This window comes from Henckelia pumila, chromosome 4, assembly GCF_033568475.1.
Source record: "Henckelia pumila isolate YLH828 chromosome 4, ASM3356847v2, whole genome shotgun sequence".
NCBI classification, from domain to species: Eukaryota; Viridiplantae; Streptophyta; class Magnoliopsida; order Lamiales; family Gesneriaceae; genus Henckelia; species Henckelia pumila.
The window spans coordinates 113125041-113151337 of NC_133123.1; the positions used below are offsets into that span (position 1 = coordinate 113125041).

Below are 26297 nucleotides of genomic sequence, written 5' to 3' on the forward strand. Positions count from 1 at the left end.
AGCGATAAGTTTCTTGGACTGAATTAGAGTGAGCATGGTAGATCGAGTTTGCATGAATTGAATTCTCGCATGTGATTGAGTTATTTAATTGTTTGTTTAAATACCATGCGATCATGCTTTATTATGTGAAGATTACTTGAACTACATGATTTGTGATGTTAATTGTAAAGCATGAATTATCTGGAATATAAACTATAATTGTTTCTCAATTGAAATTGAATATTTCTGAGATAGACTAAAATTGTTGAATAGAGATTATGGACACAAGATGATTGAGATTGAGATTGTGATGTCTGTGTCCTAATGCTCTCGAAATTGAGATATGTATTCCTCGATGAATTTTGAACAGGAAGCATTCCGTATCGGAATTTGATTAGACGAGGTTGTTCTACGACCGGAGAATGGACGTTACTCCAACGTCGATGGAAGCCTTGTTGATGAGGTTCCAGACCTTTCAACCCCCAACCCTGAGAAGTTCAGAGAGTGCAGTGGAATGTGTGAATTGGTTAGAAGAAATCGACCAGTTATTTGATTCTCTGGAATACAACGATGACCGTAGAATTCGGTTAGTTATGTACCAACTGCAAGGGACTGCCAAAATTTGGTGGATTTCTAGGAAGAAGGAATTAGAGAATCAAGGTTTGGTTGTTTTGTGGAGTTTGTTCAAAGCTGAATTTCTTAGGCAGATTCCATTCCAAAAACCGACTGTGTACAGAGGGAATACCACTAGAGATCGTTTGCAACCGAGAGGACGGTCATTCAAGAAGTATGGGAGTAGTTCTTCCAGCTCCAGCGGATCGAAACAGTCTGGTTCTGGACATAGTTCAGGATCTTCCGGTGTATCTTGCAATAACTGTGGAGGTCAACACCTCAGTGAGCATTTCCTTGGGATTTCTGGATGCTGCAATATCTGCCATCTGCCAGGACACTTTGCTAGGAGATGTCCTCAGCTTTATACCAGTGGGTCTCAGTCGGGGAGTTCTTTTAGATCGATGGTTCAACAGGAGGGACAAGCTCGTGTAGTTCACTCATATCAACCGCCGCACGAGAATCGGCCTAGAGGCTCTTCGATCATGAATCAACCTCCGATTAAACAGACGTTGAATCTTTCTCTCCATGAGGATCCGCAGACTTGTGTTGCACCCGATGATGACACAACATGTAATTGTTGAGTATGATTTTATGCTCTTATTCTGATAGTTCTGTTACGCTCCTTATTCTTAACTGAGGATATTACTATGATGCATCCTCTGCCTTTTGAGCTTTTGCATTCCATAGTTGCTTTTGTCTGTTGTATGATCGCTTGATTTCAGAATTATACGGAGGAATTTTCTTTGTATACAGTTGATGTCTTAGAATCTAGCCCGAATTGGTTGATAAATCAGTGGTTAGAGAGTTTGCTAGTATTGCCAGATGAGATTCCGGGATTGCCTCTGACTTATGAAGTTAATTTCAGCAACGACTTGAGATCAGACATCATCATTTGAGAGTAGTAAGAAAGAGGTATGGAAGAGTGGATTCGGAATGAGGTATGGCAGCTTTGATTCTGTTGTAGTACCGTTTGAATTGTAAACTCGTCTTCAGTTTTATAGACCCTTTGAACTGAACCTATCAGAGATGTTAGATGAATTCGTAAGTATTCGATCTATGGATTTCTCATCCGTTTGAAGAGTTTTACTGATCTTTTAGATTCTTGGTTGATGATCGCTGATTGCATGCCGAGCAGTGATACGCTATTTTACCGACGGAATTTTGATTGGTTTGAGGTGTTCTTATCAACCATGTTATCTGGAGGTGGAATTTCTGTTGATCACCTCACGACCGGCACAAAATGAATTGATCTGTATCGACATCTTTACCTAGAATTTGAAGATGTTTGAGTCCTATCGCAGATTCTGTGAGAAATTCTTATCGTTCATAAAGCCGATTACTCAGCAGGATATATTCTTATGTCTGGACTAAATCTCATGAGACCAGTTCTTATAGATTTGAATAAGAGATTGACCAGCGCTTCAGAATTCTTTATTCTTCTGTAATGCATACCTTACGGTGCTTTGCACTTATTCTTATTGAGATTTGAGGTTTATTCTTGTTTGGAAGAATCAATTATTAGCCTGAGCATCGAGACAGCTGAAGACGCTCGAGACTCAATGTCTGAATCTGGACTTTGATCTTGTCGCGATCTTATTGATTAGAAGATCTGTATCGCTTTTCTTATGAGGAAATTTCCGTAATCTTCCCTGATGTTGGTAGCTGTAGTAATAACTTTCCGTACAGACTGAGTGTAAGAAAGAGAAGATGATTAGAAGTACTGAGGAATTTCTGATTGGAATCTTTTCATTCCGGGGATATCGAATGCAGTAGCTGTTGCTCTAAGCCGAAAGATATGTTTTTATTTTATCTACTATCGGTAATTCTCTTTGAGTGACGATTGATACAGTTTCGATTTTGAGTTTGAAGCAGGTATGAGAATTCGTTGAAGAAATTCAGATTGGGTTACAGTTTGAGTTTCAGTTCAGTGCCGAGATCGTATGTTGGGAGTAATTGTTTTGTTACGTCAGATGTTTCGAGAAAGCAGAGTATCTAGAGATCGGCACTTTTGAGTTATTCAGTATTCTTTCAGATGACAGACGGATATTCAAAGAATTGAGGGATTGATCTTTTCATAATGAATGCAGAAGGAAGTTTAAAGAATAACTACTGATAATCTGGACTGTCCACAGCTGGTAGCTGAGAGAGAGATCTGATTTCGGTGGTACAGTTTATTATTTTAGAATAGAATTGGGAACTTTCGACAGGTGTTGTTGCAGAGCTACCGGTCAGTCTGAGTTTGAATTGCCATCCGAGTTTGATTGACCGATTGATGAATCTGCTACTGTATTCCCTATAGAATGGTTCTCAGACATGATCAGATGTTAGTGTTTCTATCAGAACTTTTGTCAGATTGATTGAATGTCGAATTTTGTCATTTTAGATAGAGATCTTGGTTATGGCCTTTCTTTTGGTATAGTCTTCGAAGAGACTTTTGTATTCTAGTACACCTGAGTTCAGTGATTATCCTCAGAACGACGGACAACCAGAACAGATGATATGGATTAGAGGTTTGCCTCTTGTTTAGAAAATTTTTTTGCATGAGCAGTCTATGCCTTCTCTTAACCTCAACCTTAACCAGACTTGGTAAATCAAGGTACCGATCGTAAGGTCCATGGTTCTAATGAGAGGAAGATATGAAACTCCCTGATCCCGGGAGGGGAAAATCTGAAGCATGGTGCTTGACCCTTGCGTTAGCTGACGAGTGTCGCTAACTTTTATGAAATTCTTGTACAACAAAAAACTATCAGATGATTATCTGGATGGAATCTTTTGACGAGTTGTGCGAGCAGAATTGAAAACCTCCATTGTATTGGGATGGTTCTTCTTTTGAATCACCTGTTTTGGGACCAGAATTGTTTTGAGGTTTTGATCAGTTGATGATTTTGTGTCAAGAATGAAGATGACTTGGACTAAGCGGTCGAAGTATTCAGATTTTAGATGCAGAATTTTGTATTTTGGTCGGAAAGATCGAATATTTCGGAAGACTTTGAGTTTCAGAAAGATTTGTCAGAGATTAGAAGAGAGATAAATCGTCTCTGAGATTGTTTGAATATCATTAGAGTCCGGAGATGATGGGCGATCTTTCCTACAAACTTGTTTTATTCCGTCTCTTTCTGGTTTTCACGTAGTGTTTTCCGTCTTTTGATGCGGATTATCACCGAATCCTTGTTGTTGGGTTACCAGATCAGAATTTCTTTTGCTCTTTAACTGATGAGACCGGATTTGTTGAGATGACAAATTGCTTGAGATGACTAATTCAGAGTTTCGATCTGAATCAGAACAGTTCTGAGACAAACCGTTTTAGTTTGTATTAGTACAGTGAAGTTGCTACGGATTTGAAGAAGCAGTTAGAAGAACAGAGTTTGTTTGGAGCAGCAAATTCAGGGTTAGTCCTAAGAGAAGAATCTTTATTGCAGTCTTGAATCTATCTAGTTCTTATGAGATTGAACCGTTTTGATTTCGAGGACGAAATTTATTTTTAGAGGGAGAGAATTGTAACGCCCCGAATTTATCTTAATTGATCTTAGTTGAGTTAATTAGAGATTTCAGAGTTCACGAGCCAACTTGATTTTGATCAGGATCCTTTTTGCAAATTTTGGATTTTTCAGGGACTAAAATGCAAAAATGGAGATTGTTAGATATTTAATAGGCTTTTGACTTTTCTTCCCCCATTCCTTCTCCTTCTTCCTCTCTCCCTCGCCTCTCTCCTCCATTTTCACGCCCCGACTCATTTCTCAAGCTTTGGGATTTCAGTCCGAGCTCGATCCGTCCGTTGGAATTTAATTCTGAAGGCAGATTAGCGATCACGGCAACGAGAGCTTCGCTATAGAGTAAGTATTTCTCCGATCAGATTCGTTCTATTTTTTGGATGCCATTAGAATCGATTGGGTTTCGGGTATGTTGTTCTTGGCAGAGTTCTGATTGTTTATTCTCTTTCGGTTTTGAATTTGGACGTCGTTCGGAATTGTTTTGATTTTTGGAAGATTATTCGAAATTTGGGTTTTGGAGATTTGTTGGGTTTGAGCCATTTTTGGGTTTGATGGTTGATTTGGGTTTATTGGATTGATATTATACTGTCTGTATTTCCGGTTTGATAAGTTATAGCCGTTATGCCGCCGGTTTGAGTTTTGGAATATCAATCGTTTATATTGATGAGATTTTGGATTTAGGAGTTGGAATTGAGTTTGAATGGTTGATTTGGATGGATTGACATTAGAATTCTTTTATATCTCCTTTCAGATTCAGTTGCAGATTTTTGAGTCCAGAAATTACAGAATTCGAATCGTTGACGAATTGATCGAGGTTTGATATCGAGGTTACTTTATTATTTGACTTGAATCGAATGATGTTTGATTGAGCCTTTTGTGCTTGTATCTTGTCCGGATTTTAGCTACGTCAATCAAAGAAGAGGTAAAAGACGACTTTGGGATGGAATAGGACGATTAACTCGAATCCGGAATGATTCGAGTGTCCTAGGGAAAATCACATACTTGCATGCTTCTTGAATTATATGTTATTTGTTTTACTGGAATCAGTTGAATGAGTTTTGATTTGCATTGCATTCATATTGAGCCAATTACCTTTGTTTTGCGGGCAAGAGAGGCCCAGAAGAGTTAAATGTTCTGTGGACTATAGTTGAGTGACATTGGTTAGCAGATTTTTACCAATTGTCGAGAAACACTCTCTATATGTGCCCAGAGTCTAGAGGAGAAAAATATGCACCGTCCACCTTGATCGGGAGAGTCGGTGTGTTGGTGATATTTTGTCCTCGGGATCCCAATTATGAAAAGAGAACTTTTACCTTGTGATTATCCAGACTTGATAATCCTTGTTTTAAAGACATGCATTGCACTTTATGCAATTGATTTGGAGTTATTGACATGCTATTGGAACTCTTGTTTGGTTATTTCATATATCGCGTTCGATATATTATTTGATATGCATGCTTTGTCTCTTTTACTGGGAATTGTATTCTCACCGGATTATCCGGCTATCATTTTGTTTGTATGTGTACTTGACGGCAGGTGGGACAGGAACGAGTCAGAGATCGCATGGCTAGGTGGTCGAGTTGATAGAGTGAGGCCTCGTTATTGTAGGAGTCGATTTGGTTTTCGAACTCGGTTGTACTTGTTGTATTTTGATTGTAGAACTTAGAAGTGATGCATGTTCTACTAGATTGATTATTGTACAACTCTAGAACTTCATGTATTGTATTTTGACAGTCGGATATATCAATGCATGTTTATGATTAAGTTGGTTTATGGTTATGCACTTTCCCAAGCTTTAGCTTTGCTTTTTGGGAGTGTTTTTCAGTGCAGGTCGACGGGGCAGCGCGCCCGCGCGACTCGAGGAGCGCCCGTGCCTCCCCTGGGCTTGGAATTTTGCATTTTGAAAAATTCCGGAGCGCCCGCACCTCCCCGGGGCTTGGAATTTTGCATTGTGCAAAATTCCGGCGCGCCCGCTCCTGTATAGTTATCGAGTGAGCGTCTCCATTTCTTTAACCGAGATACGCACTATAGTTATCGAGTGAAGCTTCGCGTGAGCAGGCTGAAGCTCCACTATAGTTTCAAACGAACATAACTTTCGATCTGCTGAGAGTTACGGGAGCTTCAGCCTACTCACGCGAAGCTCTTCTCGATACCTACAGCGCGTATTTCGGTCTAAGAGACGGAGAAGCTCAAATTCAAACCCGGAGATGGTCTTTGGGGGCATTTTTCTCGTAGGGTGCGTTGGGACCCACCAAGTGGCCCGCGTCACCCAGATCGCACGTTCACGTCGTGTGATTCAGTCTATTGCATCTTTTCTATCTGTGGATTGGACTGAAAGAGTCGGAATTAGGACGGAGAGGAATTTGAAGAACAAGATGTACGAGTAAGAAAAAAAAGAAACTAATAAAAAAAGGGGTGCAACACGAGGACTTCCCAGGGGGTCACCCATTCTAGTACTGCTCATGCCCAAGCACGCTTAACTTCGGAGTTATGATGGGATCCGGTGCATTAGTGCTGGTATGATCGCACCCAACAGTGAATGAATTTTTTATTGTTTTGTCTCTCGAATTGCGGATCGGAGGAACAGGAGCTGCAGTTTCAAACGGACATAACTTTCGATCGGCTAAGAGTTACAGGTGCTTCAGCCTGCTCACGCGAAGCTCCTCTCGATACCTACAGCAAGTATCTCGGTCTAAGAGACGGAGATGCTCAAATTACAACCCGAAGATGGTCTTTCACGGCGTTTTTCCCGTAGGGCTGATAGAGAACGGCGATCAGATCAATCAAAATTGATATCCGGTGCAGCGGAAGTTTAAAAATTTTATATGGAACGATTCCATAATGGGTATCAAAACTTTACGATTAAATTGTGTGTGTAAAAATTAAATAACAATTATAAATTTTTACCTCCAATCTCGAATCGAGATTATGGACACCAACAGATTACTCTGCTCTTGTTGTATATCCCTGGAACTGATGGACGAACTGTTCTTCAATCAGGTCCACGAACAGAGATTTAATCCCTCTGATAGATTGCACTAGAAAATATATCAGAAGTTTCTACGAAGAGAATTAACGAATTTGATCCGTTAAACCAGACTGTAAATTCAAAATTCACAGGCTGGATTTTCCCGAGCAGAGGGGAGGGGGGCGGCCACTTCAGAGAAAACAAGGCTAGGGTTTTCAAAAATATTTTGTGACCTCTGTTGTCTAATTTCTGTACTGCAATAACTTATTTATAATGTGGGCTGCTAATAGCTTAGGGCCCATTAATCATAAGTTCAAGCCTGACAAGCAAAGTCTGCATGTTCAGATATTAATATAAAATTCATCATGACTCCGATTGATAAACCGATTTCACCAATGTGCACAGAAACCATTTCTGCACCTTTTAAAGTCAAGATAAATTTTTCTGAATCCGAATTCAGTGATTTCCAAAAATGCCCATCCCTATGTCATTTTAGGAAATCTTACTCCTCTACTCTTAAATAAGAAGTCCAACTTCTTTGTTCATTAAATTTAACTCTTTAAATTTAACTATCTCAACGGGGATTAAAAATCCATTACTCTGTGTGACCCTCAATGGTTCAGGGATACAGCTAGCCGTGGGCTCACAACTCCTTGTGACTCGGAACAACAATTTCCGACTTGCCCATCGAATCATGGTAAGAGCGCCTAGCAACATCGCCCCATGATTCCCTAGGTATCACTGATAGTGCCTATAAGAACCAATAGATTTTGGTTAGCGTACAGTACGGTCCCTTCATCCATATATCCCGATCGAATCAACAACCATTGGTAAATCGAGAGTCGTTCTAGATTCGATAACTATGCAATACATCTTGAAGATCAAATAGTGACATCGCATGTGCTACTAAGAAACCATTTCTTAAAACACATCATGTACTCTGGCCAGAGATTCGTCACACTAATATCTCCTCAGATCGCATAGGATATCCACACTCGCAAGTATGTGGTGAATCCTTGACAACAAAGCATCGACTCCTATATGTGTTGTAACTGTACCCAATCCCGACACCTGATGACCCCAATAGAGTCGGTAAATGAGTCAAAGCACAGTACTAGCATATAGAGTCTCAATGATGTTTCAAGTAGTAAGGACTAATGGTGTACAACCAAAACCGCGGACTTCATCCACTCGATAAGTGATAACCACTTGGAAAGTCCGGATAGGGTAGTTCGATCATTCATCATATGAATATCCATTTGCATGTTTCGAACATCTCTATGTTCCCTACCAATGAAATGTGGTACTCTGCATCGCAAATTCTAGTCTCAAACTCAAGCGATCCTTATCCTTATTATCGGACGGCTCAATCGACTAGGAACAGTTTAGAATATACAGTGACTATAAGATGTGTTTCATGATAGACATCCCCATGTTCTACCACATCTTATATACACTATAGTATATTCAAGGTCTTTATCAAAACAACAATAATATATCACAATATAACAATATGAAGAAAGATAAAGTCATTGCCATTAATAAAAGTATAAATTATATTAAACAAAAGATTGTTTATACAAAGAGTCATCAAAGCCCTTAGCCACAAGTTGGCTCACCGGGCACCCACTCTTTCAATCTCCCACTTGCCCTAAAGACAACTAGTCATACTACGTAGACCCATTGCTTCGCGATGTTTGTCAAATAATGGTCCTGGCAAGGGCTTAGTAAGTGTATCAGCGATATTGTCTGCAGAGGCCACTCTTTCGACAGTGATGTCTCCTCTTTCCACAATCTCCCGGATGATGTGGTATTTCCTCAGTACGTGTTTGGATCTTTGATGAGACCTTGGTTCCTTTTCCTGAGCAACGGCACCCGTGTTGTCACAGTACACCGGGATTGGACCAACAACTTCAGGAATGACGCCCAACTCTTGGACGAAATTCCTCATCCAAACGGCCTCTTTAGCAGCAGCTGATGCTGCAATGTATTCTGCCTCAGTGGTGGAATCCGTTGTGGTGTCCTGCTTGGAACTCTTCCAAGAGACAGCACCGCCATTGAGCATGAACACAAATCCAGAGGTTGACTTCGAGTCATCCACGTCACTTTGGAAGCTAAAGTCGGTATAGCCTTCCAATTTTAGTTCTCTTCCTCCATATACCATGAACATATTCTTAGTCCTTCGTAAGTACTTAAGAATGTCCTTCACGGCTTTCCAATGCATTTGATCGGGATTAGCTTGATATCTTCTCGTGACACTCAGAGCAAATGCTACATCCGGTCTGGTAGAAATCATCCCATACATGATACTACCTATGGCTGACGCATATGGTACATGTGTCATTTTCTCTATCTCTTCATCAGTCTTGGGACACATAGACTTGGATAGAGAAACTCCATGACACATGGGTAGATGTCCTCTCTTGGACCCATCCATTGAAAACCTTTTCAATATGGTTTCGATGTAAGTTGATTGAGTGAGTCCTATCATTCTCTTAGATCTATCTCTATAGATCTGTATCCCTAGAATATAGGATGCCTCACCCAAATCCTTCATCGAGAATCTACCTGATAACCATATCTTTGTTGACTGCAACATCCCTACGTCATTCCCAATTAGTAGGATGTCATCAACATAAAGTACTAAGAATGTCACAGCATCCTTAACTACTTTCTTGTACACGCATGGTTCCTCCGGGTTCTTGATGAAACTAAAATCCTTTATTGTTTCATCAAATTTCTGGTTCCAACTTCTTGATGCTTGTTTTAGACCATAGATTGATCTCTGAAGCTTGCATACCTTATGCTCGCTTCCCATGGATGTGTATCCCTCAGGCTGCGTCATATAGATCTCTTCCTTAATGTTTCCATTAAGAAATGCAGTCTTCACATCCATTTGCCATATCTCATAGTCATACCAAGCAGCTATGACAATAAGGATTCTTATGGACTTGAACATTGCAACTGGTGAAAAGGTTTCATCATAGTCAACTCCTTGTCTTTGAGTATAACCTTTCGCCACCAATCGCGCCTTGTAGGTCAATACCTTACCATCAGGCCCAAGCTTTCTCTTGTAGATCCATTTACACCCTATTGGAACAATTCCATCGGGAGGATCTACTAAAGACCAAACTTGGTTTGTATGCATCGAATCTATTTCCGACTGCATAGCTTCAAGCCATAAATTTGAATCCGCATCAGAAATTTCTTCTTTGAAGTTTCTTGGATCACATCCAACATCGGGTTCATCTTGATCCCCTTCAAGAAGAAGACCATATCGAATAGGAGGTCTAGAAGTCCTCTCGGATCTTCTAGGTATAGGCGTGTCTATCAATGGTTCCTGAGGTGTAGGATCATTATTTTGTATTTCGGGTTCTTCTCAAACTTCTTCGAGTTCCATCATCTCGCCTTTCTTATCCAATAAGAACTCCTTCTCCAAGAAGGTGGCATTCCTTGAAACAAACACCTTTGTTTCAGCAGGATGATAGAAATAATATCCGATTGAATTCTTCGGATACCCTACAAAATAACATAAGGTGGATCGACTATCCAACTTATCTCCCACTGTCTGCTTCACGTAAGCAGGACATCCCCAAATCCTCAAGTACGAATACTTAGGAGCTTTGCCATTCCATAACTCGTATGGTGTTTTGTCCACTGCTTTGGTATGGAAGTTGTTCAACAATAATACTGCCGTTTCAAGTGCATAGCCCCAAAACGAAGGTGGAAGCTCAGTGAAGCTCATCATGGATCAAACCATGTCCAACAAAGTTCGATTACGACGCTCCGATACACCATTCAGCTGAGGTGTCATAGGAGGAGTCCACTGAGAGAGAATCCCATTCTCTTTCAGATAGTTCAAAAACTCGGTACTTAAGTATTCTCCACCTCGATCCGATCGAAGTGCTTTAATACTTTTACCTAGCTTGTTTTCTACTTTAGCCTTGAATTCTTTGAACTTTTCAAATGCTTCAGACGTATATTTCATTAAATATAAATACCCATACCTTGAATAATCATCAGTAAAGGTAATGAAGTAGGTGTGGCCATATTGAGTACCAATTCTAAATGGACCACACACATCTGTATGGATCAAATCCAACAGATTTTGACTACGCTCAGGTTTCCCCTTAAAAGGAGATTTAGTCATTTTTCCTTTCAGGTAGGATTCACAAGTAGGTAGAGAGTTAATATCAGACATATCAAACATGCCCTCTCCCACTAGCTTGTTCATCCTCCTTGAGGAAATATGACCTAGCCTAGCATGCCAAAGGTTTGCCGGGTTTTGACTATCGATTTTCCTTTTGTTTGTTGTTACCGGTTTATCAACATAATTTATTGGAACGTCTTTTAATTTTAAGTTATATAGATCGTTTTCAAGTTGTCCATTTCCAATCAAACATTCATTCTTGTAAATATTGCAAATCCCATTCACAAAATTGCAAGAATAACCATCTCTATCAAGCATAAAAACAGAAATAATGTTTTTAATCAAATCTGGAACAAATAAAACATCTCTCAAAAGTAACTTAAAACCGTTCTGCAAAATTAAATAAACATCTCCCACAGCTTTAGCTTCAACTCTGGAACCATTTCCGAGCCTCAGCTGGGTCTCACCCATTCTAAGCCTGCGACTTCTTGTCATCACCTGCAAATCATTGCAAATGTGAGATTCACATCCGGTATCCAATACCCAAGAAGTAGTATTAAGTGAAACATTTATTTCAATATAGAACACACCCTTCGCAGTTTGCAACTGCTCTAGATATTCCTTGCAGTTACGTTTCCAATGACCGGGCTTCTTGCAGTAATGGCAAACATCCTTGGACTTTTCCATGTTTGAAGCCTTTGTCGTGTACTTCTTCTCGGGTTCGGTTTTCTTGGGTGGGGCAGAACGTTTCTTACCCTTTGTACTTGGCCCCTTCTTAGCAGAAGATGAGGAGCCCACCAAGAAAGCCGGTTTATCCTTCTTTAAAGTGGATTCATATGTTACAAGCATATTGACCATCTCTTCAAGGGAGGCCTCTATCTTGTTCATATTGAAATTCACCACAAATCCGTCAAACGAAGAAGGAAGAGATAGAAGTAATAAATCCACGTTGAGTTCATGCTCCAACACCAAATCAAGCGTTACCAACTTCTGTATGAGCCAAATCACTCGTACCCCATGATCACGGACCGAAGTCCCTTCACGCATGCGACACGTCATTAGCTCCTTTACAGTAGCGAACCTTTCAGCTCTCGATTGAGCCCCAAAAAGTTCCTTGAGTTGTACGTGAATTTCAGCAGCATTCACGGTGTCCTCAAATCGCCTCTGGAGTTCATCAGACATCGAGGCTTGCATATAGCATTTGGCCTTGATATCATGGTCCCACCATGTATCAAGTTTGGCCAACTCTTCCGGACTTATGTCAGCTGGTGCTTCCTTCGGAGGAGATTTTTCTAACACGTAGAGCATCTTCTTCGAAGTCAAGACAATCTTCAACTTACGGAACCATTCCGTATAGTTTGCGCCAGTCAATTTTTTTTGTTCGAGGATAGAGAATAGTGGATTACGCGAATTCATCTTTATGAAATACTGAAAAGAAACAGACAAATATCAGTGATTGTTTAATTAATTTACTAAGACATAAAATAGGCGAAATTTATTTTATGAATCTCACTCCCACTATTTTAACGATTTCACTACCCTCTAGTGAAACGGGAAACTGTTTTCCTTAGTGAGAACATGGAGTCCAATTGACAAACTATGGTACCGAATAATATCAGCCAACCATAATTTTCAAAAGATAGAGCCCAATTGATTCCAAAGCAACCTCCACGTTTTTACCTCATGTCCAATAAGGGCCCAATAATATGACGCCGTTTATTGTGACATGTCAAGATGACCCATCAATATTAAGTTGTGATGGACGGTCGCCATGTGGATCCCCAATAATATGAGCCGATCCCATGGGAGTTCCACCCAACTTACAACATGTGTCGATCCAATGTACAGCTTTCCGACGAACGGGCCCCCCCAATAATATGAGCTGGACCGTATCCGCGGGTAGCATCTCATACATTGATCGTTGATGGAAGGTAGGAACATTTAAACAATTTTAAATTTCCTTTATTTATCTTGATATCAATTTTAAATCATATTTAAAATGAGGGATTTTAATTTTGAAAATTTGTCTCATCATTTTAAAAATTTTGTATGCTTGCCGGATTCACACAATTTTGTCTAAAACATGCATACAACAATAATATCATATATTATATAGGATGATCGATTCCATTTCTAATCGACCCGTGGTTTCCAATCACGAGTCTTAGTTCAATCCTAGGTAATATGCAGGTATGCAATGCAATCCTATTACATTGTGCTTCCAATTTACATTTCTTCTGTCTTTATTGTCTGCTGGGCCCACCTCCGTCTTCAAATCTTCATCTCCCACTAAATCTAATGTATTTACAATAAATAACAATAACAAGTAGGGGATACATTTTAAGGGGTGGGAACGGGCCATAAACCAGGCCCACTTTTATTACATATGACAATTCATATTGGGCCATAAACCAGGCCCATTAATAAATCCAACAACAATAAAAACAAATGTAAATTCCTAACACACACTTACAAAATTGGTCATGGCAATCGATCATCCTTATCCAATAATATTTAATTCAAAATTAATTTATTGGATAACATGCAATGTCAATTTAAATTAAAAGGATAAAATCATATTTCATATATAAAATCTTATTTTACATACAAAATCATATTTTATCTTTTTATCAAATAAAATCATATTTTACATATAAAATCCAATTTTATACATAAAATCATATTTTACTCAATATTTCCATAAGATCATATCTTATCATCAATTGTACCAAAAATAATTAATTTCATAAAATCTGATTTAACGGATAAAATCTATAAATTTTCCAAAAATCAATTTTAAAATTTTCGGACTCGAACAATTCGATCTGATGCCTCGTGGACCAATAAAAAACAATTTTCGATCGGACCAAAAATAGAATTTTAACATATTAAAAAGTTAATTTTAAAATTAAAAATTAATTTTTCCGCGGGCTGCCCAGGACGCTCCCAGGCTGCCCGCGCCCCAAAAGGGCTCGGGCCGGGCAGCCCGGCTGCCCCTAGGGCAGCGATCATGTCGCTGCCCATGGGCAGCGCCGTGCGCTGCTTGGGGCAGCGACTCTCGCTTCCCTCATCGCTGCCCGTGTTTTTGCCCGGAAAAATTTTTAATTTAAAAAAAAAAATTATTTTGTTTCAAAAACCAAGGCTTAAAAATGTTTGTACAATCGATTAATTTAATCACTTGATCTGAGCAACCTGGCTCTGATACCACTGATAGAGAACGGCGATCAGATCAATCAGAATTGATACCCGATGCAGCGGAAGTTAAAAATTTTATATAGAACGATTCCATAATGGGTATCAAAACTTTACGATTAAATTGTGTGTAAAAATTAAATAACAATTATAAATTTTTACCTCCAATCTCGAATCGAGATTATGGACACCAACAGATTACTCTACTCTTGTTGTATATCCCTGGAACTGATGGACGAACTGTTCTTCAATCAGGTCGACGAACAGAGATTTAATCCCTCTGATAGATTGCACTAGAAAATCTATCAGAAGTTTCTATGAAGAGAATTAACGAATTTGATCCGTTAAACCAGACTGTAAATTCAAAATTCACAGGCTGGATTTTCCCGAGCAGAGGGGAGGGGGGCGGCCACTTCAGAGAAAACAAGGCTAGGGTTTTCAAAATATTTTGTGACCTCTGTTGTCTAATTTCTGTACTGCAATAACTTATTTATAATGTGGGCTGCTAACAGCTTAGGGCCCATTAATCATAAGTTCAAGCCTGACAAGCAAAGTCTGCATGTTCAGAAATTAATATAAAATTCATCATGACTCCGATTGATAAACCGATTTCACCAATGTGCACAGAAACCATTTCTGCACCTTTTAAAGTCAAGATAAATTTTTCTGAATCCGAATTCAGTGATTTCCAAAAATGCCCATCCCTATGTCATTTTAGGAAATCTTACTCCTCTACTCTTAAATAAGAAGTCCAACTTCTTTGTTCATTAAATTTAACTCTTTAAATTTAACTATCTCAACGGGGATTAAAAATCCATTACTCTGTGTGACCCTCAATGGTTCAGAGATACAGCTAGCCGGGGGCTCACAACTCCTTGTGACTCGGAACAACAATTTCCGACTTGCCCATAGAATCATGGTAAGAGCGCCTAGCAACATCGCCCCATGATTCCCTAGGTATCACTAATAGTGCCTACAAGAACCAATAGATTTTGGTTAGCGTACAGTACGGTCCCTTCATCCATATATCCCGATCGAATCAACAACCATTGGTAAATCGAGAGTCGTTCTAGATTCGATAACTATTCAATACATCTTAAAGATCAAATAGTGACATCACATGTCCTACTAAGAAACCATTTCTTAAAACACATCATGTACTCTGGCCAGAGATTTGTCACACTAATATCTCCTCAGATCGCATAGGATATCCACACTCGCAAGTATGTGGTGAATCCTTGACAACAAAGCATCGACTCCTATATGTGTTGTAACTGTACCCAATCCCGACACCTGATGACCCCAATAGAGTCAGTAAACGAGTCAAAGCACAGTACTAGCATATAGAGTCTCAATGATGTTTCAAGTAGTAAGGACTAATGGTGTACAACCAAAACCGCGGACTTCATCCACTCGATAAGTGATAACCACTTGGAAAGTCCGGATAGGGTAGTTCGATCATTCATCATATGAATATCCATTTGCATGCTTCGAACATCTCTATGTTCCCTACCAATGAAACGTGGTACTCTGCATCGCAAATGCTAGTCTCAAACTCGAGCGATCCTTATCCTTATTATCGGACGGCTCAATCGACTAGGAACAGTTTAGAATATACAGTGACTATAAGATGTGTTTCATGATAGACATCCCCATGTTCTACCACATCTTATATACACTATAGTATATTCAAGGTCTTTATCAAAACAACAATAGTATATCATAATATAACAATATGAAGAAAGATAAAGTCATTGCCATTAATAAAAGTGTAAATTATATTAAACAAAATATTGTTTATACAAAGAGTCATCAAAGCCCTTAGCCACAAGTTGGCTCACCGGGCACCCACTCTTTCAAGGGCGCGCTGGAACCCACCGAAGCGGCCCGCATCACCTAGATCGCATGTTCACGTCGTGTGATTAAGTCTATTGCATCTTTTCTATCTGCGGATTGGACTGAAAGTGTCGGAAATAGGACGACGTGTTGGAAAACTGGTGTTCAGATCAATCACGATTGATATCCGGTGCAGCGGAAGTTTAAAATTTTATCATGGAACAATTCCATGGTGTGGGTATCAACCGTTCAACGATTAAATTATAAGTGTGTGTAAAATTCAAATAACAATTAATTAAATTTTACCTTCAATCTCGAAGCGAGATTATTGGACACCAACAGAATTAATCTGCTCTTGTTGTCTCTCCCTGGAACCGATGAACTCCTTCAATCAGGTCCACGAATGGGGTTTAAATCCCTCTGATAGATTGCACTAGAAAATCTATCAGAAGTTTTCTGCGAAGAGATTAAACGAATCTGATTCGTTATTCCTGACTGCAATTAAAAATCACAGACCGGAAATTCTCTGACAGAGCAAGGAGGGGCGGCCGAATTGTGAGAGTGAAAGGGGCTAGGGTTTCGAAAATTCTGCTCTCAAAATAATGACCTGTTGTGTCTAATTTCTGTACTGCAATAACTTATTTATAATGCAGGCCACTAACACCTTAGGGCCCATTAGTCATAAGTTGAGGCCCGACAAGCAAAGCCCGCATGTTCAAAAATTTATATAAAATTCATCGTGACTCTGATTGATAAACCGATTTTACCAATGTGCACAGAAACCATTTCTGCACATTTTAAAGTCAAGATAAATTTTCCTGAATCCGAATTCAGTGATTTCCAAAAATGTACATCCCTATGTCATTTTAGGAAATCCTACTCCCTTACTCTTATTTAAGAAGTCCAACTTCTTTATTCATTAAATTTAACTCTTTAAATTTAACTATCTCAACGGGGATTAAAAACTCCATTACACTGTGTGACCCTCAATGGTTCAGGGATACAGCTAGCCGTGGGCTCACAACTCCTTGTGACTCGGAACAACGATTTCCGACTTGCCCATCGAATCATGGTAAAGCGCCTAGCAACATCGCCCCATGATTCACTAGGTATCACTGATAGTGCCTACAAGAACCAGTAGATTTTGGTTAGCGTACAGTACGGTCCCTTCATCCATATATCCCGATCGAATCAACAACCATTGGTATATCGAGAGTCGCTCAAGATTCGATAACTATGCAATACATATTGAAGATCAAATTAGTGACATCGCATGTGCTACTAAGAAACCATTTCTTAAATCACATCAAGTACTCTGGCCAGAGATTCGTCACACTAATATCTCCTCAGATCGCATAGGATATCCACACTCGCAAGTATGTGGTGAATCCTTGACAACAATGCATCGACTCCTATATGTGTTGTAACTGTACCTAATCCCGACACCTGATGACCCCCATAGAGTCGGTAAACGAGTCAAAGCACAGTACTAGCATATAGAGTCTCCATGATGTTTCAAGTAGTAAGGACTAATGGTGTACAACCAAAACCGCGGACTTTATCCACTCGATAAGTGATAACCACTTGGAAAGTCCGGATAGGGTAGTTCGATTATTCATCCTATGAATATCCATTTGCATGCTTCGAACAACTCCATGTTCCCTACCAATGAAACGTGGTACTCCGCATCGCAAATGCTAGTCTCAAACTCGAGCGATCCTTATCCTTATTATCGGACGGCTCAATTGACTAGGAACAGTTTAGAATATACAGTGACTATAAGATGTATTTCATGATAGACATCCCCATGTTCTACCACATCTTACATACACTATAGTATATTCAAGGTCTTTATCAAAACAACAATAGTATATCACAATATAACAATATGAAGAAAGATAAAGTCATTGTCATTAATAAAAGTGTAAATTATATTAAACAAAAGATCGTTTGTACAAAGAGTCATCAAAGCCCATAGCCACAAGTTGGCTCACTGGGCACCCACTCTTTCAATCTCCCACTTGCCCTATAGCCAACTAGTCATACTACGTAGACCCATTGCTTCGCGATGTTTGTCAAACAATGGTCCTGGCAAGGGCTTAGTAAGCGGATCAGCGATATTGTCTGCAGAGGCCACTCGTTCGACAGTGATGTCTCCTCTTTCCACAATCTCCCGGATGATGTGGTATTTCCTCAGTACCTGTTTGGATCTTTGATGAGACCTTGGTTCCTTTGCTTGAGCAACGGCACCCGTGTTGTCACAGTACACCGGGACTGGACCAACAAATTCAGGAATGACACCCAACTCTTGGACGAACTTCCTCATCCAAACGGCCTCTTTAGCAGCAGCTGATGCTGCAATGTATTCAGCCTCAGTGGTGGAATCCGCTGTGGTGTCCTGCTTGGAACTCTTCCAAGAGACAGCACCGCCATTGAGCATGAACACAAATCCAGAGGTTGACTTCGAGTCATCCACGTCACTTTGGAAGCTAGAGTCGGTATAGCCTTCCAATTTCAGATCTCGTCCTCCATATACCATGAACATATTCTTAGTCCTTCGTAAGTACTTAAGAATGTCCTTCACGGCTTTCCAATGCATTTGACCGGGATTAGCTTGATATCTGCTCGTGACACTCAGAGCAAATGCTACATCCGGTCTGGTAGATATCATCCCATACATGATACTACCTATAGCTGACGCATATGGTACATGTGTCATATTCTCTATCTCTTCATCAGTCTTGGGACACATAGACTTGGATAAAGAAACTCCATGACACATGGGTAGATGTCCTCTCTTGGACCCATCCATTGAAAACCGTTTCAATATGGTGTCGATGTAGGTTGATTGAGTGAGTCCTATCATTCTCTTAGATCTATCTCTATAGATCTGTATCCCAAGAATGTAGGATGCCTCACCCAAATCCTTCATCGAGAATCTACCTGATAACCATATCTTTGTTGACTGTAACATCCCTACATCATTCCCAATGAGTAGGATGTCATCAACATAAAGTACTAAGAATGTCACAGCATCCTTAACTACTTTCTTGTACACGCACGGTTCCTCCGGGTTCTTGATGAAACCAAAATCTTTTATTGTTTCATCAAATTTCTGGTTCCAACTTCTTGATGCTTGTTTTAGACCATAAATTGATCTCTGAAGCTTGCATACCTTATGCTCGCTTCCCATGGATGTGAACCCCTCTGGCTGCTTCATATAGATTTCTTCCTTAATGTCTCCATTAAGAAAAGCAGTCTTCACATCCATTTGCCATATCTCATAGTCATACCATGCAGCTATGGCAATAAGGATTCTTATGGACTTGAACATTGCAACTGGTGAAAAGGTTTCATCATAGTCAACTCCTTGTCTTTGAGTGTAACCTTTCGCCACCAATCGCGCCTTGTAGGTCAATACCTTACCATCAGGCCCAAGCTTTCTCTTGTAGATCCATTTACACCCTATTGGAACAATTCCATCAGGAGGATCTACTAAAGACCAAACTTGGTTTGTATGCATTGAATCCAATTCAGACTGCATAGCTTCAAGCCATAAATTTGAATCCGCATCAGAAATTGCTTCCTTGAAGTTTCTTGGATCACATCCAATGTCGGGTTCATCTTGATCCCCTTCAAGAAGAAGACCATATCGAACAGGAGGTCTAGAAGTCCTCTCGGATCTTCTAGGTTCAGGCGTGTCCAGTAATGGTTCCTGAGGCGTAGGATCGTTATTTTGTATTTCGGGTTCTTCTCGAACTTCTTCGAGTTCCATCATCTCGCCTTTCTTATCCAATAAGAACTCCTTCTCCAAGAAGGTGGCATTCCTAGAAACAAACACCTTTGTTTCAGCAGGATAATAGAAATAATATCCGATTGAATTCTTCGGATACCCTACAAAATAACATAAGCTGGATCGACTATCCATCTTATCTCCCACTGTCCGCTTCACGTAAGCAGGACATCCCCAAATCCTCAAGTACGAATACTTAGGAGCTTTGCCATTCCATAACTCGTATGGTGTTTTGTCCACTGCTTTAGTGTGGACGTTGTTCAACAACAATACCGCCGTTTCAAGCGCATAGCCCCAAAACGAAGGTGGAAGCTTAGTGAAGCTCATCATGGATCGAACCATGTCCAACAAAGTTCGATTACGACACTCCGATACACCATTCAGCTGTGGTGTCATAGGAGGAGTCCACTGAGAGAGAATCCCATTCTCTTTTAGATAGTCCAAAAACTCGGTACTTAAGTATTCTCCACCTCGATCCGATCGAAGTGCTTTAATACTTTTACCTAGCTTGTTTTCTACTTCAGCCTTGAATTCTTTGAACTTTTCAAATGCTTCAGACTTATATTTCATTAAATATAAATACCCATACCTTGAATAATCGTCAGTAAAGGTAATGAAGTAGGTGTGGCCATATTGAGTCTCAACTCTAAATGGTCCACAAACATCTGTATGGATCAAATCCAACAGATTTTGACTACGTTCAGGCTTCCCCTTAAAAGGAGATTTAGTCATTTTCCCTTTTAGACAGGATTCACAAGTAGGTAGAGAGTTAATATCAGACATATCAAACATGCCCTCTCCCACTAGCTTGTTCATCCTCCTTGAGGAAATATGACCTAGCCTAGCATGCCAAAGGTTCGCCGGGTTTTGACTATCGATTTTCCTTTTGTTTGTTGTCGCCGGTTTATCAATATAATTTATTGGAACGTCTTTTAGTTTTAAGTTGTATAGATCGTTTTCAAGTTGTCCATTTCCAATCAAACATTCATTCTTGTAAATATTGCAAATCCCATTCACAAAATTGCAAGAATAACCATCTCTATCTAGCATAGAAACAGAAATAATGTTTTTAATTAAATCCGGAACAAATAAAACATCTCTTAAAAATAACTTAAAACCATTCTGCAAAATTAAACAAACATCTCCAATGGCTGTAGCTTCAACTCTGGAACCATTCCCGAGCCTCAGCTGGGTCTCACCCATTCTAAGCCTGCGACTTCTTGTCATCACCTGCAAATCATTGCAAATGTGAGATCCACATCCGGTATCCAATACCCAAGAAGTAGTATTAAGTGAAATGTTTATTTCAATATAGAACATACCCTTTGCAGTTCCCAACTGCTCTAGATATTCCTTGCAGTTGCGCTTCCAATGACCGGGCTTCTTGCAGTAATGGCAAACATCCTTGGATTTTCCATTGTTTGAAGCCTTTGTCTTGTGCTTCTTCTCGGGCTCGACTTTCTTGGGTGGGGCAGAACGTTTCTTGCCCTTCATACTTGGCCCCTTCTTAGCAGAAGATGAGGAGCCCACCAAGAAAGCTGGCTTATCCTTCTTTAATTGTCACAAGCATATTGACCATCTCTTCAAGGGTGGCCTCTATCTTGTTCATATTAAAATTTACCACAAATCCGTCAAACGAAGAAGGAAGAGACAGAAGCAGTAAATCCACGTTGAGTTCATGCTCCAACACCAAATCAAGGGTCGCTAACTTTTGTATGAGCCAAATCACTCGTACCCCATGATCACGGATCGAAGTCCCTTCACGCATGCAACACGTCATTAGTTCCTTAACAGTAGCGAATCTTTCAGCCCTCGATTGAGCCCCAAAAAGTTCCTTGAGTTGAGCGTGAATGTCAGCAGCATTCACGGTGTCCTCAAATCGCCTCTGGAGTTCATCAGACATCGAGGCTTGCATATAGCATTTGGTCTTGATGTCATGGTCCCACCATGCATCAAGTTTGGCCAATTCCTCCGGACTTACGTCAGCTGGTGCTTCCTTCGGAGGTGATTTCTCTAACACGTAGAGCATCTTCTCCGAAGTCAAGACAATCTTCAACTTCCGAAACCATTCCGTATAGTTTGCGCCAGTTAACTTGTTTTGTTCGAGGATCGAGAATAATGGATTACGCGAATTCATTGTATGAAATACTGAAAAGAAAAACAGACATATATCAATGATTGTTTAAGCAATTTACTAAGACATAAAATAGGCGAATTTAATTTTATGAATCTCACTCCCACTATTTTAACGATTTCACTACCCTCTAGTGAAAACGGAAAACTTTTTCCTTAGTGAGAACATGGAGTCCAATTGACAAACTTATGGTCCCGAATAATATCAGCCAACCATAATTCTCAAAAGGTAGAGCCCAATTGCTTCCAAAGCAACCCCCATGTGTTTACCTCATGTCCAATAAGGGCCCAATAATATGACGCCGTTTAAAGTGACATGTCAAGATGACCCATCAATATTAAGTTGTGATGGACGGTCGCCATGTGGATCCCCCAATAATATGAGCCGATCCCATGGGAGTTCCACCCAACTTACAACATTTGTCGATCCAATGTACAGCTTTCCGACGAACGGGCCCCCCCAATAATATGAGCCGGACCGTATCCGCGGGTAGCATCTCATACATTGACCGTTGATGGAAGGTAGGAATATTTAAACAAATTTAAATTTCCTTTATTTATCTTGATATCAATTTTAAATCATATTTAAAATGAGGGATTTTTAATTATAAAAATTTGTCTCATCAATTTCAAATTATTGCATGCTTGCCGGATTCACGCAATTATGTCTAAAACATGCATACAATCATAATATCATATATTATATAGGATGATCGATTCCATTTCTAATTGACCCGTGGTTGCCAATCACGAGTCTTAGTCCAATCCTAGGTAATATGCAGTATGCAATGCAATCCTATTACATGTGCTTCCAATTTACATTTCTTCTGTCTTTATTGTCTGCTGGGCCCACCATCTTCAAATCTTGATCTCCCACTAAATCTAATGTATTTACAATAAATAACAATGACAAGTAGAGGATACATTTTTAGGGGTGGGAACGGGCCATAAACCAAGCCCACTTTTATTACATATGACATTCATACTGGGCCATAAACCAGGCCCATTAATAAAACCAACAACAATAAAACAAATGTAAATTCCTAACATACACCTACAAAATTGGTCATGGCAATCGATCATCCTTATCCAATAACATTTAATTCAAAATTAATTTATTGGATAACATGCAGTGGCAATTCAAATTTAAACAGGATAAAATCATATTTTATATATAAAATCTCATTTTACATATAAAATCATATTTTATCTCTTTATCAAATAAAATCATATTTTATCTACAAAATCCAATTTTATGGATAAAATCATATTTTACTCAATATATTCATAAGATCAAATCTTATCATCAATTGTACCAAAAATAATTGATTTCAAAATTCAATTTAAGGATAAAATATTAAAATTTTCCAAAAATTCAAATTTATCCAAAAATCAATTTTAAAGTTTACGGACTCGAACAATTCGATCCGAAATCTCGTGAACCAATCAAAAACAATTTTTGACCGGACCAAAAATAAAATTTTAACACATTAAAAATAATTTTAAATTAAAATTTTTGACCGGCTGCCCCTTTAGGGCAGCAACAGTTGCTGCCCTGGGCGGGGCCGAGCGTCGCCCATGGGCGGCGCCGTGCGCCGCCCTGGGCAGCGCCGAGCGCTGCCCTGGCGGCGCTGGGCGCCGCCCCTGGGCGACGCCGTGCACTGCCGTGGGCGGCGCAGGGGCAGCAACAATTGCTGCCCCACCGGGCAGCGATCCAATCGCTGCCCGGGTTTTGCCCCCAAAATTATTATTTTTTTTTATTTAAAAATATTTATTTTGTTTCAAAAACCGAGACTCAAAAATTTTTGTACAATCGATTAATTTAATCGTTTGATCTGAGCAACCTGGCTCTGATACCACTGTTGGAAAACTGGTGTTCAGATCAATCACGATTGATACCCGGTGCAGCGGAAGTTTAAAATTTTATCATGGAACAATTCCATGGTGTGGGTATCAACCGTTCAACGATTAAATTATAAGTGTGTGTAAAATTCAAATAACAATTAATTAAATTTTACCTTCAATCTCGAAGCGAGATTATTGGACACCAACAGAATTAATCTGCTCTTGTTGTCTCTCCCTGGAACCGATGAACTCCTTCAATCAGGTCCACGAATGGGGTTTAAATCCCTCTGATAGATTGCACTAGAAAATCTATCAGAAGTTTTCTGCGAAGAGATTAAACGAATCTGATTCGTTATTCCTGACTGCAATTAAAAATCACAGACCGGAAATTCTCTGACAGAGCAAGGAGGGGCGGCCGAATTGTGAGAGTGAAAGGGGCTAGGGTTTCGAAAATTCTGCTCTCAAAATAATGACCTGTTGTGTCTAATTTCTGTACTGCAATAACTTATTTATAATGCAGGCCACTAACACCTTAGGGCCCATTAGTCATAAGTTGAGGCCCGACAAGCAAAGCCCGCATGTTCAGAAATTAATATAAAATTCATCGTGACTCCGATTGATAAACCGATTTTACCAATGTGCACAGAAACCATTTCTGCACATTTTAAAGTCAAGATAAATTTTCTTGAATCCGAATTCAGTGATTTCCAAAAATGTACATCCCTATGTCATTTTAGGAAATCCTACTCCCTTACTCTTATTTAAGAAGTCCAACTTCTTTATTCATTAAATTTAACTCTTTAAATTTAACTATCTCAACGGGGATTAAAAACTCCATTACACTGTGTGACCCTCAATGGTTCAGGGATACAGCTAGCCGTGGGCTCACAACTCCTTGTGACTCGGAACAACGATTTCCGACTTGCCCATCGAATCATGGTAAAGCGCCTAGCAACATCGCCCCATGATTCCCTAGGTATCACTGATAGTGCCTACAAGAACCAGTAGATTTTGGTTAGCGTACAGTACGGTCCCTTCATCCATATATCCCGATCGAATCAACAACCATTGGTATATCGAGAGTCGCTCAAGATTCGATAACTATGCAATACATCTTGAAGATCAAATTAGTGACATCGCATGTGCTACTAAGAAACCATTTCTTAAATCACATCAAGTACTCTGGCCAGAGATTCGTCACACTAATATCTCCTCAGATCGCATAGGATATCCACACTCGCAAGTATGTGGTGAATCCTTGACAACAATGCATCGACTCCTATATGTGTTGTAACTGTACCCAATCCCGACACCTGATGACCCCCATAGAGTCGGTAAACGAGTCAAAGCACAGTACTAGCATATAGAGTCTCCATGATGTTTCAAGTAGTAAGGACTAATGGTGTACAACCAAAACCGCGGACTTTATCCACTCGATAAGTGATAACCACTTGGAAAGTCCGGATAGGGTAGTTCGATTATTCATCCTATGAATATCCATTTGCATGCTTCGAACATCTCCATGTTCCCTACCAATGAAACGTGGTACTCCGCATCGCAAATGCTAGTCTCAAACTCGAGCGATCCTTATCCTTATTATCGGACGGCTCAATTGACTAGGAACAGTTTAGAATATACAGTGACTATAAGATGTATTTCATGATAGACATCCCCATGTTCTACCACATCTTACATACACTATAGTATATTCAAGGTCTTTATCAAAACAACAATAGTATATCACAATATAACAATATGAAGAAAGATAAAGTCATTGCCATTAATAAAAGTGTAAATTATATTAAACAAAAGATCGTTTGTACAAAGAGTCATCAAAGCCCATAGCCACAAGTTGGCTCACTGGGCACCCACTCTTTCACGACGAGGAATCGGAAAAACAAGAAGTACGAGTAAGAAAAAAAGAAATTAATGAAAAAGGGGTGCAACACGAGGACTTACCAGGAGGTCACCTATCCTTGTACTGATCTCGCCCAAGCACGCTTAACTTCGGAGATCTGATGGGATCCGGTGCATTAGTACTGGTATGATCGCACCCAACAGTGAATGAATTCTTTATTGTTTTGTCTCTCGAATTGCGGATCGGAGGAACAGGAGTTGCAGTTTCAAACGGACATAACTTTCGATCTGCTGAGAGTTACGTGAGCTTTAGTTTGCTAACGCGAAGCTCTTCTCGATACCTACAGTGCGTATCTCGGTCTAAGAGACAGAGAAGCTCAAATTCAAACCCGAAGATTGTATTTGGGTGCATTTTTCCCGTAGGGCATGCTGGGACCCACC

At 39.8% G+C, this 26297-nt stretch overlaps 2 non-coding genes across 2 annotated transcripts; both read right to left on the bottom strand.

Annotated features, from left to right (window-relative positions):
- Positions 1–6494: 6494 nt before the first annotated feature.
- Positions 6495–6613, bottom strand: LOC140867962 (5S ribosomal RNA). The gene has a single exon (XR_012145400.1). It is a non-coding gene; the product is annotated as a 5S ribosomal RNA (ribosomal RNA).
- A 19323-nt stretch (positions 6614–25936) lies between these two features.
- Positions 25937–26055, bottom strand: LOC140868402 (5S ribosomal RNA). Its single transcript, XR_012145821.1, has one exon. It is a non-coding gene; the product is annotated as a 5S ribosomal RNA (ribosomal RNA).
- Between the last annotated feature and the right edge of the window lie 242 nt (positions 26056–26297).